This window comes from Vidua macroura, chromosome 10, assembly GCF_024509145.1.
Source record: "Vidua macroura isolate BioBank_ID:100142 chromosome 10, ASM2450914v1, whole genome shotgun sequence".
Classification (NCBI taxonomy): Eukaryota; Metazoa; Chordata; class Aves; order Passeriformes; family Viduidae; genus Vidua; species Vidua macroura.
In genome coordinates, this window is record NC_071580.1 from 22,345,675 (window position 1) to 22,359,794 (window position 14,120).

Consider the following 14,120-nt stretch of genomic DNA (forward strand, 5'->3'; position numbering starts at 1 on the left):
TTACCAGCTCTGAGAAAAGTATTGTTTATCCAGCTGCTTAGGACCATTTTCTTCTAATCATTGCTTCAAATATTATGTTTTATCCACATAATACCCTCATCATGTGTGCATATGACCAGTATATAATCTATGAATAGATATATAAAAAAAGTGTACACATACATTAGGGCATAGACACGCCAAGCGAAGCTTCCAAACAAAGCAGCTTTAGAAAGAAATGGTTTGGGCCCACAATTCTCACATGAAACCAGAGCATTTTTTCCCAAAGACCTCTATCTAAGTCAGAAAAATATACCCATTTAATGGTTATCAGTATCCTAATTGGTTTTTTGTTGGAACAAACCAAATCCTCAGCAGGCTCTCCTCAAAATCTTTTTTATCAACTGCAACGTCAGAATTCAGTATGTCTATTAGCTAAAGCTCCTTTTGTATTGTCAGTGTGAGCAGAAACATGCAAACAAATATTAGAGGACATAGTGCAATCTAGTGTAGTAACATCTAATTTCCTAGTTTAAGCAAAGTACCAAACTTTTTCTTTATTTTAGAGTCCATCAACAGGAGTTTAAATGGAAGAAACCACATTTTCCTTAATTCGCACAATTAGAAGCAACAACAAGATTTGTTTCCAACATCTGGCGTAAGTCACTTGTCATTTTATTGTTTCTGGACAGTAATGTTACCAACCAACTGCTTTTTCTTCTGATTCATTATACCCCTATCATAATGTGAACTAAGTTTATTTCTGTATCCCATTTTTCCATGCATCCTTATCAGTTTTCCACTTCCTGTCCCCATTAAGACCCCTTTCAAAGCCTCACACATTTTGAGAAATAAATGAATTTGGGATATAGAGCCTACAGAGCAATGCCTTCATTCCTCCCTAGTAGTGCCATAAAGGATGCCAGGCCTATTAATGCCATCAAGCAATCAGAGGGATGTTACTGGAGAACAGAATTAAAAATGAAAAACCTCCCAAAAATCTCACACCCAGAGCAGCATGGAGTAAAGGCAGATGGATTTGGGCAGTTTTTTTGCTTTTTAAAACGAGCAAGAAGGCACATACAGTATTAGTCAATTACAGAAAATGGTTACCACTGAATTAATGTACCCAAATAAGGCTACAAAGGTAAACTGGCATTTAACACAGTAACACTGTTACTTTATTATCTTATTTGGATATGGTTGTTCATTTTATATAAAAATTAACCTTGCATTAAGTTTGGAAAATTGACAGATTGCAACTTCAATCATGCAACCAAAGCATTTCACACACAACTTCACTAAATCAAAACAAAACACATTAGGCTACCCAAACCAAACTAAAACCACCAAACTAGTAAAGCTTGGAGAAAGAGAGTCATGGCTTATATTAAATACATCACTACATATAGGTAGCTCAAAACTACAAGAAAAAAAAACTGATTTATGTATAATCTTGACATATTTCATACAGTTTATGCAAAAAATAAAGCTCATCATTAATGAAATACAGTTAACTGGTAACTAAAACATCCTTGCATATTTAATAGGTATTTTTAATTGAAGGTAAAGAAACTTGAGTGGAATACAGTGTTATAAACTGATTATGTCAAAAGAAAAGTATGTTTCCAAATGGGAGCAAAGAAGGCTACGGTGCAGAGTGCTAGCAGCAGCCACTTTACAAACCCCACACTGCTCACTAAACACAACACTCAGAGCTTAGAAGACACTGCCTGAAATGGCTACAGCAGCAAAGGAAAAGGAGTGCTACACATTTCCTGAGTGTATCTATATAACATAACACTTCTTCAAACATGTATTAGTTCTGCTATAAAGTACACAGACTCTAAAGCAAGCCCCGTTCCAGTGTAACAGAAACAGTGAGAGTTGACAGGAGTTACTTGCACTGCAACAGCTCACAGGAGTTCAAGTTGGGACACTTGGTGAACACAGGATTGGAGAAAAACCACCTCAGGTTCCTGAGACTAAGAATAAGGTAAGAACACCAGAGTGCAAAGGCACCTCACCAAGATTATTGCTCAGTATATCTTTCTTTGATTAGCAAAGGACTTTTACATCTACAATGTATAGACAACTACATTTCTTTTAAAAATTAACAAGTTCCACTGTCAGTAGTCATCTCTGAGAAAACATCTCTCTGCATTTTTTAATTTGTGTATTAAGAAATCTATAAGTGCATCTGAATAAGCACACCTGTTCAGAAAAACAATCATAACAAATACAATTTAATGTTATTCCTCTCCCTCTTTTACAGAGTATCAGCTCTTAATGTCCACGTTCTAAAAAGATCTGCCTTTCTTTTCTCCTCTGGGAGAATGTGCATTTCTGCTCTGGACACCAGCAGTGGATCCTTCCATGGCTTCCCCTTCCTAAGGAAAGCTCTTTCTTGGTCACCTCATCCAGCCTCTTTCCTTTCCTGGGAATCCTACCTCTTCCCAGTGCAAAAGAATTATGTGAAAAGATATATTCCAGAGATAAATATTCAAATTTTTGCCATTTTCACCAACCATGTTTTAGAAAACCAAATATTAAAAAAAAAAAAAACAAAACCAAAAAAAAAAAAACAAAAAAAAAAAACAACAAAAAAAACAAAACAAAACAAAACAAAAAAAAAAACAAAAAAAAAAAAAAAAAAAAACAAAAAACAAAAAAAAACCCTCAAAAAAAAAAAAACCAAACATGCATGTACACATACATCATATCTCTACTGCACAGAAACAGAGCCAGCCATCCTGGTTAAAGACTGAGAAGAGTGGCAGATAAGTTCTTGAAATCGTAAAATTTCCAGGCAGGGGGTTACACAGAGAAAAAAAAAAAAAAAAAAAGATTCTTCACTTCTCCAAACCATTTAAATAAATTGTCTTCCAATATTTTAAACTAAATGAGAGACCCAAAATAATCTCTCTTTTAAACAGAAAATGAACCTGAGCAAAAGATTTGTTTTCAATCAAAGTTTCTATATCTCCCTTGCTTCACCCACCAATAGGAATGGAGCAAGAGAGCTGCAGGTATGCTTAAAACCTGCAAAAGTATCAGAAAATCACATTACCAAAGCTACTGTTAAAACCAGCACTAGCAGCAGCAAGCTTCTACCACATTTTCCTGAAGATACACTTGAAATCTGCCAAAACTAATTGCCATGTCTGTCAATGAATTAATCTCTCACAGCAGATCAGATTTTGTTTCTGCTCCATTCAGATGCCATCATTTTTCTAAAGAAAAGATTAATCTTACATTTCCTTCACTGCACATAAGGTAAATCCACTTAGAAAACACTGACGAAAGCATGAAAAAAAAGCCCCACTATGCCAAATTACAGATGAAGTGAAAACAGATTAATCTGACCAATTTCCCAAATTGCTTTGTGTTTCAATTTCCTACTGCATTGGAAAAACATTTAATCAGATTCACAAAACCAGATTACTCAATGTCTGAGAATTCTACATCTTTGTGAGACAAAAAAATGAAAAATCTCAAGTAATTTTGAGTACTTTTCTTATTACATGAAGGCTGCATTATTTTTATTTCAGAACAGATTTGAGACAGATAAAGCTGTTTCATTAGAATATAATGGTATCTTTCCCACTGATTATGAGAGAGAATTGGTGTATTAAGCAGGATTATAAAATTAGTTAAAAAACTATATTCAATAATGGAAGTACAAACTTTTTAGTCAAAAGCAGACCTCTAACAGTAAAAAAAAAAAAAAACAAACAAAAAAAACCACCACTGTGTAAGGTTCTTGACCTCTGAATACTTTAAAATATTATTCCCACTTTTGAATTATGTAAAGGAACTGCAGCATGCGTTTTTGTATGCATATCTCAAAAGATTTTCTACAAGGCATACAGATGTGAGCACAGGAAGTTAAAACCAAAACCATTCTTACAATTTGAGATTGTAATTAAAATTATCTACAGGTGCTGGAGGTCCATAATACAGCAAATCAACAAACTCAAGGCAAAATTACTGTCCTGTGTTATACAACACTGCTATTATGCAACACCCCTATTCTCTGCAGCAAGCACTTTTTCCCTGGCCTCTACTGCTCTGCTCCCAACACACATCTGCAACCACTCTCTATTGTATTCTATTTGTGAAGCAAACTTTCCTAGAAATGACGTTTAAATTCTGACCATGCAAAGCAAGGGAGAGAATTTAGCAGCTTTCCCCATTCCAGTCATTGTGTTCCAACAGAAAATGTAAAAAATAAAATAAAAATCTCATTTTTCATTAAAATTGCAGAAATATACTTCAATTAATAATTGTCTAAGTGACAATAAACTACTCTTCCCAAAAGGCTCACAGATCTGTTCTTATTTCAAAATACTCCAAAGCTTTTTGTTTTATGCACAGTCCAAAATCTACTACACTGGCATGACCAAAAGCCTAAAATGCAGCAGCACTTCTTTTTCCCCTTTAACTTCAGTTCTGTACTTTCACAATGCCCAGTTTCACCACAAAGTTCAAACCTTTGGATTTTCAACAGAACCCAAACATATCCACACACTATATAGACTTTAAAAGGACAGAACATGCAACATGGCAAAATGGGATTACGTTGATGTAGTTTTGGATTTAAAGGGTTTATTTATTCCCTGCAGGGAAAGGAGTGCTGGTATTTAATTGACAAAAAGTGCGTACACCTTTACGTTGCACATAAGAACACACAATGTTCAAGAACTTCTGAAACAGGAGAGCAAACTTACAGAGAAATGGAGCTATCTAAAATTCCAAGGGAGAGCACCTGTAAACAGCCAGTCTGGAGGTCTTTGTTACAGAGAGAAAACCTTCAACAGGTGGGCCTGCTTAGCTACATGTAAGTTACACACATTTTAACACCGTCTTTAAACACTTCCTTCAAATTTTGGATTTCTAGTACTCAACAAATACCTCATTATAATCAAATCACAAACATTCCTTATTTTATGCTCAAGCTGAACTCTTGACTCATTTCAGAGCAGACATATTTACAGGAGATAATGTGCTTATATACATTATAAAAAAACCTCAAAATTCTTCAGTTCTCAGGACTCAGCTGCTGCTTTACCTCTCTGGCTATAGTACAGAAAACTGCTTTCATGAGTGCCACAGCCTGGAATCACTGCCTTTCTGCACCTCACAGAAGCAACTTCTGTGAGCTAAAGTTTCTTGAGCTGCACTTCAAAACAAACATGGAAGCAGCCACAGATTGCACCTCAGCTAGAAGACAGACAGGATTTGCTTTGCTGCCATGATTTTACCATTACCAGTTGGATACGCTGGTTTTACCTTAAAGTTTACTCACAATATATTTTTAATAGAACATTTTTCCTCCCTCTAAACTTCCCAAATACCTCTTTATTTCAATTGCTGCTTAGTATTTATCAAGAGCTGTATTATAACCTAAACTGTCCTTTATTGTGAGTCCCTGTGATAACAGCAATTCATCTTACCTAGCTGAAGACTCACAGCTTGGTTTTCATGCTGAAGTGATTACTGATGCTACCTTACCTTGGAGCTGCTACTTCGTCAGGAAACAAAACTTTAGGACTGATGTTTAAAACACATAAACATGCCATGACAGATACTATAAAAAATGACATATGAAAAGTAGCTTAAAAGAAGAAAACAAGCCTGTCATCCTTGCTAATCCTAAATATCAAGACCCTCTTCAGCTGGTTATAATATCAAAACTCAGTGAACAAAAGTCACAGCAGAATCTGTGTGAATGCTCCTCCCAGTTTCACTGAAGAGGCAGTTGGCCTTCCTTGTGAGGAGAACGTTGCTGTTTCCTGTTCACTTGGCACTGCCTGAGCTCTCTGGGTTGCTCTGTGAGCAGCCAGTCATTCTGCAGCTGCTACAAACCCAGCAGGCCCTGCCTGCCCACGGAGAGCTCTGCAGGTCTCTTGCTCGTTTCCAGGTGCTCCTGGTGAGCCATTCCTCAAGCGCCTCTTGACTGAATACTACTGCTAGGTACATAATGGGATGGACAGGGACAGACAAGAGAGGAGGAGAAAGCGTGACAAGAAATTCTCCAAAAAAGTTCTTTATTATCAGTGGAAGGAAAAAGGACTATGGCAGTTTGTAGGGCAAAACTGAAATAGGAAATACAGCAAACTGTCTTTGCTTCAGGAACAACCTCCTGGAATTCTGATGATTAAGAAACAAACTTCATATAACCTAGCAAGTTTCCTTCTCCTCAGTCACACTATGGAACAGAAACATACATTTTAATATAATAAACACAGTTGAGTATCTGAGACCCAAAGAGTTGCAAATTCAAAACTGACAAGACACCTAAGATTTTTTACTAAAAACTAGTAATTAAAAAGAGTAGTAACATGTTACAAAGATTTGCTTTTCACAACCTTCATCTGTTAAATGATTACCAAACATACCCAGAACTATTGCAACATTTGCTTTTGCACAGAAGAGAAGCTGCAAACATCAACCGAATTAAGAAAATCTTTATTTCATGACCCCAGGAACGCTCACTCCCTGCCCCCCCTCCCTCCTTTAATATTACTCAGGCCCATCTTCTGACAAAGCAAAGCTGTTTGCCATTCCAGTTTCTGGGCCAAATAAAAGCAAAAAAATGCCTTAATTTCCTATAATTACACAACTGAAGTCTGGAAGGGGTAGCAGGGGGCAGGATTATAGTGCTATCATGTGTGATCATGTGAAAAAGTGTGCCTTTTTTTGCTGAGAAGTGTAAGAAGGTTTAAAAAATCCAAAAAACAACTAAAAGCAATGTTTTTCAGCAGTTATTAACTATATTTCAAAGATCCTTTTTCTACTTCTCTCTCCAAGAAGGGCTTTTATATCTCAGTAGAAACTCCAAGACAGAAGAACTTTCTATTTTGCTGCATATTTTAATGTTAAAATCCATTTATCACCATTGTCCATACCCTAAACTGCATCCAGAGGCAGAGACTTTGTGCAACAGAGCCCTCATCTTCTGGGCACCTCAAGGTTATTTACACACCTCATGTATTCAAGGTAAGGAAAGAAGAGACTAAACAACCCTACGTCCACACTGCAGAATAAATGGCCCATAATATACTCCCCTACAATGTTTTCTTTACAATATCCAAGAAGTTTTTAAGGGATTTTTTATTCTCTTGTCATAAAAAGGTGTAGCAGGTGCACACATACTTATCAGAAATTTGTTATCTGCCCCAACAGCAGACTAGCTAAATTAGCAACTTGTTTATAGCAAAATATGTAAATTATTACCTACAGTTGTTATGCCTAGACTTAGCTGATGAAGAGACACCATTAAGCAGAAGTAGTGGAATTGCAGCAAACAATTAAAACATTATTCAATCACACAATGCTGCTAAACAAGGCTGATGAACCCTGCTAATTATAAATGCTCCCCATTTATGTGTTACTGTTGAAGTCAAGGAGTTAAAAACAAACAAAAGAACCCCAACAAATCTGATCAAACACCTGCTAAATTAAGAAAACAGTCAAAGAAAATACCACTTTAAAACTATTTTGATCAAATAAAGTTCTGACTGCAGATTATTTATGTGAAGATCTTCAGAACTGTAGCTTCTCACTATCTGCTTCAGTTAAGATTAGAAAGTCTAGCATATATGCAAACTTTTTTTTTTTTTTTTTTTGCCACAGTATGGTGTGGAAGATTAATGCATAACCCCTGTTTCCTGGTGGTTAGGCTAGAAACTGTTCAATCCCATGAGGAACAAACTTACAATAGGAAAAAATAAACAGTGCTGTTTATTGAAGCTTCAAGATCCCAGTGTAAAAAATTATAGATATCACTTGAGCAGTCCTAGGCTTTGTCAGAAATTTTCACCTATTTTCAAACATAACCAGCCTATATATTTCTCCTATAACAAGAAACTTTCAATACTAGAACACTTTCTAAACTGATGGGTGATGTATACACATCTCATACCAGTGAAAATGAATTAGAAATGCCCTTGCTTTTAACTGGAATCACAGAGCCAGTTTGTTCCAGGAATATGTTTTCTGATCTTTGCTGTGGATTATGAGCCACACAAATGCCTATATATGGTTATATATATATATATGTATGTGTAGATATATATATATATACAAATTGCTAAAAAAAACACCCCTTCAAATTCTTTAAATTTAGTAAATTCTTTAGTAAACAGCCTTTGCTTTACCATTTAGTAGAGTTCAATAAAAGCATGTGATCACCTTCTGTATCAATAAATTTCTCAGTAAAGGAAAGTCAAGCTCACACAAAGCATTCCAAGGAGAAAGGGTTCAGCGTCAGGTTCTCCCGAAATACAGAAGTCATCCATCTCCCCATGAGAATGACAATTCAGTAGAAGAGCACATCACCAGAGAGCTTCACTTTCCAAAGCTGGAGTTCTCCAAAAGTCTAAAATCTCTCAGCATTTCTTTCCTACTTCATATGTCCTGCCTTGAGAATATCAACAAGTTTTCCTGTCAAAAGCAGCATTTGCATCACCAGTTCTAGGTCAGTATTTTCATCCTACTACACAGAAAGCTTGGCAGCTGTGGCTTATATTAGTCAGGATTCTACAAAGATATTACTAGAAATAGCTACTTCATTTAGGTTTAGATTTGCTAAGGAGACCAAAATATTTGCATCCATCCATAGAAAAAGATGCAAAATATGGTCTGATGACTGATTCTAGCAAGACTTTAGCTCCAAACTCTGTAATTGAGAAATAGTGCAAACATTGCAGAATAAACATACTCATTCAGTCTGCACTCCTCCTCCCTGCAATTTTGCACAATCCCCAACTTTTCTTGTGGTAGAACCATAACATTTCCCCAGTCCCTGCAATCGTTTGCTCACAAGCATGGCCCAACAGGAAGAAATTTTCAAAGGTAAGCAGTGATTTTTACTGGTATGGGGGAAGGAGGACGGGGGTAGAGTGGTTGCTGTTCTTGTGACCACACAAGGTAAGTACAGCCATAGCTACTGAGGGAACTTCAGCACTGAATTGCCAAGTTGACCCAAATCCAAACTAAAACTGCTGAGGCCAAAACCAAAGCAGCCCTGGCTTGAGCCCAAGTGTGTGCTTCCTCCCATGACCCCTCCTTCAAGCCAACATAAACATCTGATGACCACACTGGCCATGCACCTAAAAAGCTGCTTGGTGTTAGGAGACCATTTTCGCTAACATTGGTCAAAACTCAGAGCAGCCTGTCAGGAAGCTGAGTATTGGGAATTCCAGGGAATGACTCCACTGACCCAGGAGGAAAACCAAAGAATCAGAAGCAGGGCAAGCAGGCATTACCACTGGGCAATGCCATGCCAGATTACTGCACAGATCCACAGCCCTCAGGCTGTAAATCCAGCACTTCCATTAGCTGGAGCTGTGCTGCTGCTTAACCAGCTCCAAGTGCAGCTCCTGTCAAACCCAAAACTGCAGATGAATACTCCTATACCCACAGTAAATAAAACACGAGTCACTGTGCTGTCAAAACTGCACCATGAACACAAAATATACCAAACACAAACTGCTAAAGACTCCTTGTTATCCAGCCTCTGGCCTCTTTCAAAAAAAGGCACATTAACATATTATTTTGTATAATGTTTCTTTTGGATTTGAGATAATGATTTAAATGAATCCTCAAATGCTTAAACTGCAGAAACATGGATTAATTCATGTACCCCTGTGCTCATATTGAATTACATAAAACATTATTATAAAGAACTGATCAGTGCCAACAAATCTATAGTTCTAGTAGCAAAACAGCTTTTGGCCTATCCCACCAGACTGCTGAACTTCATGGCACTCACTTTTGGGTAATGTCACAGGTGAGTGACTAAGAGGCACCTAAATTCCAAGCTTCGTGACCAACTGCTTTGGATTAAAACTTGGTACTGCAGACATGACCATAATTTCAGGGATGTATTTTCAGAAGAGCTGATCTGTCGGATCAGATCAGTGCACAATGCCTCTCATCAGGCTCACCATCAGCCAGTGCAGCCCAGGTCAGAGCTATGGCAGAGACAGGGATTTACCATCACCTCCTCTTTCCCACCTCACTGGGTCCAGAACCCGTGTTTAACATCCAGGCCAAAACAGAAAAGTGAGCCAGACTAAACACAAGCATCTGATTTCTGCTCACAGAAAAGGTCCCCCTGTACAGCCACCTGCACTGCTGCATTAACTTCAGGACAGGAAGAAGAATATTATCATTTTAATGATTTAAAATGACCAAAATTATAGGTTAAATAAACTTTACAACTACACTGAAAATATTTTCAAGGCTTCAAAAAGTTAATGGAATTTATTTTTTGAACCAATATACTTAATTATACTGAAGACTAATTAAATAGCACCAAAGAGCTCATGTGGCATGTTATTGTTCTTTGCATCAAAATAAACTAACAAAGTGAACAGAAAATTGAAAGTGTTCGGATTTAACAACAGTGTATGGAAAAAATCCTATTTAAAGGAAAACTGAAGTTGAAGATAAAGTTATCTTTTGCTGATAGAAAAAAAAATGTACCAGGGTTACTTGGTGCAATATATAAGAGGAAGAAATGTTTTCATTTGTGTCTAAAGAATGTGAAAAATTGCTCACACTTTTTTTTATATTCTATTGATGTGTGTAAGAACACTGATATGTAATTGCTTGGAACAACACAATCTTTATTAGGGTTAGACAACAGTGACATTCAATACTGTAGAGTCTCTCCTTGTACTGGTAGGGAAAATGTGATATAAGCCCCAGTTAGTGAAAGTGCTCAGAACAGCAGCCCAGCTTTGCTGTGAGGTAGAACAGGAGCAGGATCAGTTAAATGAGTCCCTTGGTCTCCAGGATCCCTCCACACAGACTGAGTTCCTGATCCCTGCACAGCTCTAGGCAGGAGTGGAATCCCTGCAAACTCACTGCCTCAACAGCAAACTGTCAGCAAAAGTGCAATTAGCACACAGAGGAAGCTTTCCTGCTAAACATACACTTCAATCCCCATTCAGGTTTCACAACAGCATGACTGGTACACCCAGCCCGAGTGTGGAGAGCAGGTTGAACCAGAAGCAGCATTATGAAATGCTGAACAGCTTTTTTAAATACTAGCGAGCAAGAACAGATTGCTGGGAAGTTTAGCACCATCTGGAAAATAGGGGACCATGGATGCTCTAAAGTGAAGTGAAATTACTAGCAAAACACAAATCAAAACCAGTTAGCTATCAAAAACTCTACTTCTCTGCTCTTACCTTCAGATATCTTCTATGATAAGAAGCAAAACCCAAAGTTATCTTAAGGTTTTAATCTTTTGAAAGACCCTTGGCATATCTCCTCCCCAGCACCATGCTGTAACAATGTTCAGTGTCTGTAGTAACTACACCAACCAGGCCTGCATACCTGTATTTTTACTTTTGTTAACATAACAATCCAGTATCAGGAATGTAAACATGGCAAACAAAGAACAGCTTTTGTAAAATTCACAAACACACTACGGATAGCTTCCAACTTGTTTTTACAAGTAGTTTTCTAAATTATAACCTCTATCTGAGCAAGGCCAAAATTATTTTCATTTCCAGTGTTACTGAACCAACTCTTGAAATTCCCTAGATACACGCCTAGCAGATGCACAAAATGAAATATTTTGCATGGAATCATCCCAGTACAGATTTAAACTGTATTCCTTCCATATGGCTACTCAACCTAATGTCTTCTCCATGACTGTTTTTTTCAGGTGAGTCAGAAGACTCCTTTGCTAGGGATGGGAACAAAACAGGAGACTCCTTATCTCCTCCTCAGACCAAGGTCTCTCTCCTGCAGCAAAAGGAGGCATTCCTAGTACCTCTAGCTCAAGCACAGTTTAGGATTATTGGGCTTTCAATTCTTGTGCTGATATCACAAAGACAAAACTGATGAGAAATTTTCAATTCCAACAGTCCAATATTTACTGCTCCAAGTGTTCAGTGGAGGACCAACACTTCAGACAACAGGGAATCGCTGTCACTATTTGCAGTGACGGATATTTAAGTCAAAAGGTTTTAGCAGCTTTATGAGTAGTTACTCACATCTAACATTCTCTGCAGCTCTAAGGGTTTTTTCTCCCCCCAATCTTTCAATACTTTAAACTATTTTTAGTATCTACATTTTCAGATCTTTTCATTGGAACTATTACAACACAACTACACAAGAAGTTAAGAATCAGATTTTTGAAACACATTTAATAATGATATATTCTTAGAGTAAGATGATGGCAGAATATTGCAGCAAATCACTGAGAAGTAAATATTAGTTTACTTGAAAAAGAACTTAGGAGCAGGGAGCCCTGCAGTCTTTTGGCACAACACTTTTTGCATACTATAAACTCTCTGACACACAATATCGCCTCCTTTAAAGGAAGGACAGAGCATAAGTTAAGCATAAAACCTGGAGCACTGAGTTAAACATAAAGGAATAAAAATATGCTGCAAGAAGGATGAGGGACTACTGCCTACATAGAAAAACAGATTCCCAAATAATACCCACAAACTGTAAGCAAGGATATAATGAGGCACAAGAGTTGTAGAGCACAGAACTACTTACCTATGACAACTCTGTCACTCAGATGTGTTCAAGCAACTGCTAGTATTAAAAATTACTACATTTGAGACTATACAACTATTTACTCATAGCAAAGAAGATAACAATCAGCACGAGAGAAATAACACAGACCTCTTAAGGAGGCAGGAAGTTTAATGAGTTCTCTCCAAGGGAAAAACGCTGAACTATTATTTCCAAGTTGAACTCGTCCCCTGGGTTTGCTCCCCATGCACAGGCTGATGAGTCGCAGTCAGTGGAATGTGACAGCACATGGTCACCAGCCCCTCCACCGTGCCAGCAGAAGCGTCTGCTGCACATGGCTGTGTGTTACAGCATCACAGGGAACATACTCCAACAACAGTGGTGTTCCACAGGACAAAACGTGAGCAACAGCCCTCTCGGGATCCATAAGAAAACCGAAAATAATACTTTCCCATTCTTTTACCAATGTTTATTAGTCCTACAGAACTAAGACCGTTTACTGGCAAATGAAGTTATCTCAACTGGCATCTGAGAAGCTTAAATATTAACCTAACGTAGTATTCTATGTCTGTGGCCTCTTCTTCTCTCTCCTTAAAACAAGAGGATTACCCATGAAAAGAACCACATAAGTAAAAAATTCGAGGTATCTAACACGGTTCGTAATGGCCAGAACTTCCCAGCCCTATGTTCAAAGCAGCCACAACTCAATCTCCACTCGGACCCAAGGCGGAGGAAAGAATAATATTAAAAAATAATAACATTAAAAGAAGTACAAAAAGCCAGGATTGAGAGACTCGCACGAAGCCACCGACAGACACCTGTGCAGTAGAGAGGGCAGGGGCCCTGCTGTCCGCTTCCAGGCCGGGCCCTCCAGCACACCGCAGCATAGGGCCCGGCCGCGGCGCTGGGCCCTAGCTCGGCTCTCGCCGTTCCCCCGGGCGCCCCGGCCCGAGGACTCTCTGTTCCCGCCGGCGGCCCTCGCCCTGCCCCGGCCGCGCCGCTCCAGGGCCGCGGCCTAAAGATGGCGGAGTGGGCCGCACTTCCCCGGCTGCTCCCCCGCCCTGCCCAACACTGAGCCGCACTCACCGCCCAGCCAGCCTCTCGTACCGGGACTCCGCGCCCCACCAACACCTCGCCGCCCGCCTCGTCCTCCTGGCTCCGGCAAACTCCGCCGCCGCCGCCGCCTCACGACCCGCGGCTGCCCGCCATCTTCCCTCCGCCTCCCCCGCCAGCAGCGCACGCGCCCCACGCCCGCGCGCACGCGCACTAAGTCAGGGCGCGCGGGAGGGGGCGCCGCGCCTGAAGGGCCCCGGGCGGAAACGCGCGTGCGCACTTGGGGTGGGGCGGGGCGCGCGCCGCTTCCGCGAGCCGACCCGGCCGGCGCACCAATGACAGGGCGAGAGCGCGCAGAGGTGCGCGCATGCGCAGAGAGCCCAGCAGGGCCGTCCCGCGTGTGGTGGGGCCTGAGGGGGCGCCCAGGGTCCCTCAGAGCCGCCGGGCCGGGAGCCGCGCCCCGAGCACTGCCGGGACCGCCGGGCCGGGACCTGCCCCCGGACACTCCCGGGACCGCCGGCTCCAGCTTGCCAAAAAGGCACCGCCGGCGGCCAGAGCGATAATTGCACTGCTCCGTG

At 39.8% G+C, this 14,120-nt stretch overlaps 1 protein-coding gene across 7 annotated transcripts in view; it reads right to left on the bottom strand.

The window, feature by feature from the left end:
* Positions 1-13,726, bottom strand: part of WDR33 (WD repeat domain 33) — a 68,735-nt gene extending 55,009 nt beyond the window's left edge. For 6 of the 7 annotated variants that reach the window (XM_053986336.1, XM_053986331.1, XM_053986332.1 and 3 more), the window contains exon 1: positions 13,576-13,726. The gene's annotated coding sequence lies outside the window, so the exon portion shown is untranslated. The remainder of the gene's footprint in view (positions 1-13,575) is intronic. The other variant, XM_053986330.1, reaches the window with a different exon arrangement.
* Between the last annotated feature and the right edge of the window lie 394 nt (positions 13,727-14,120).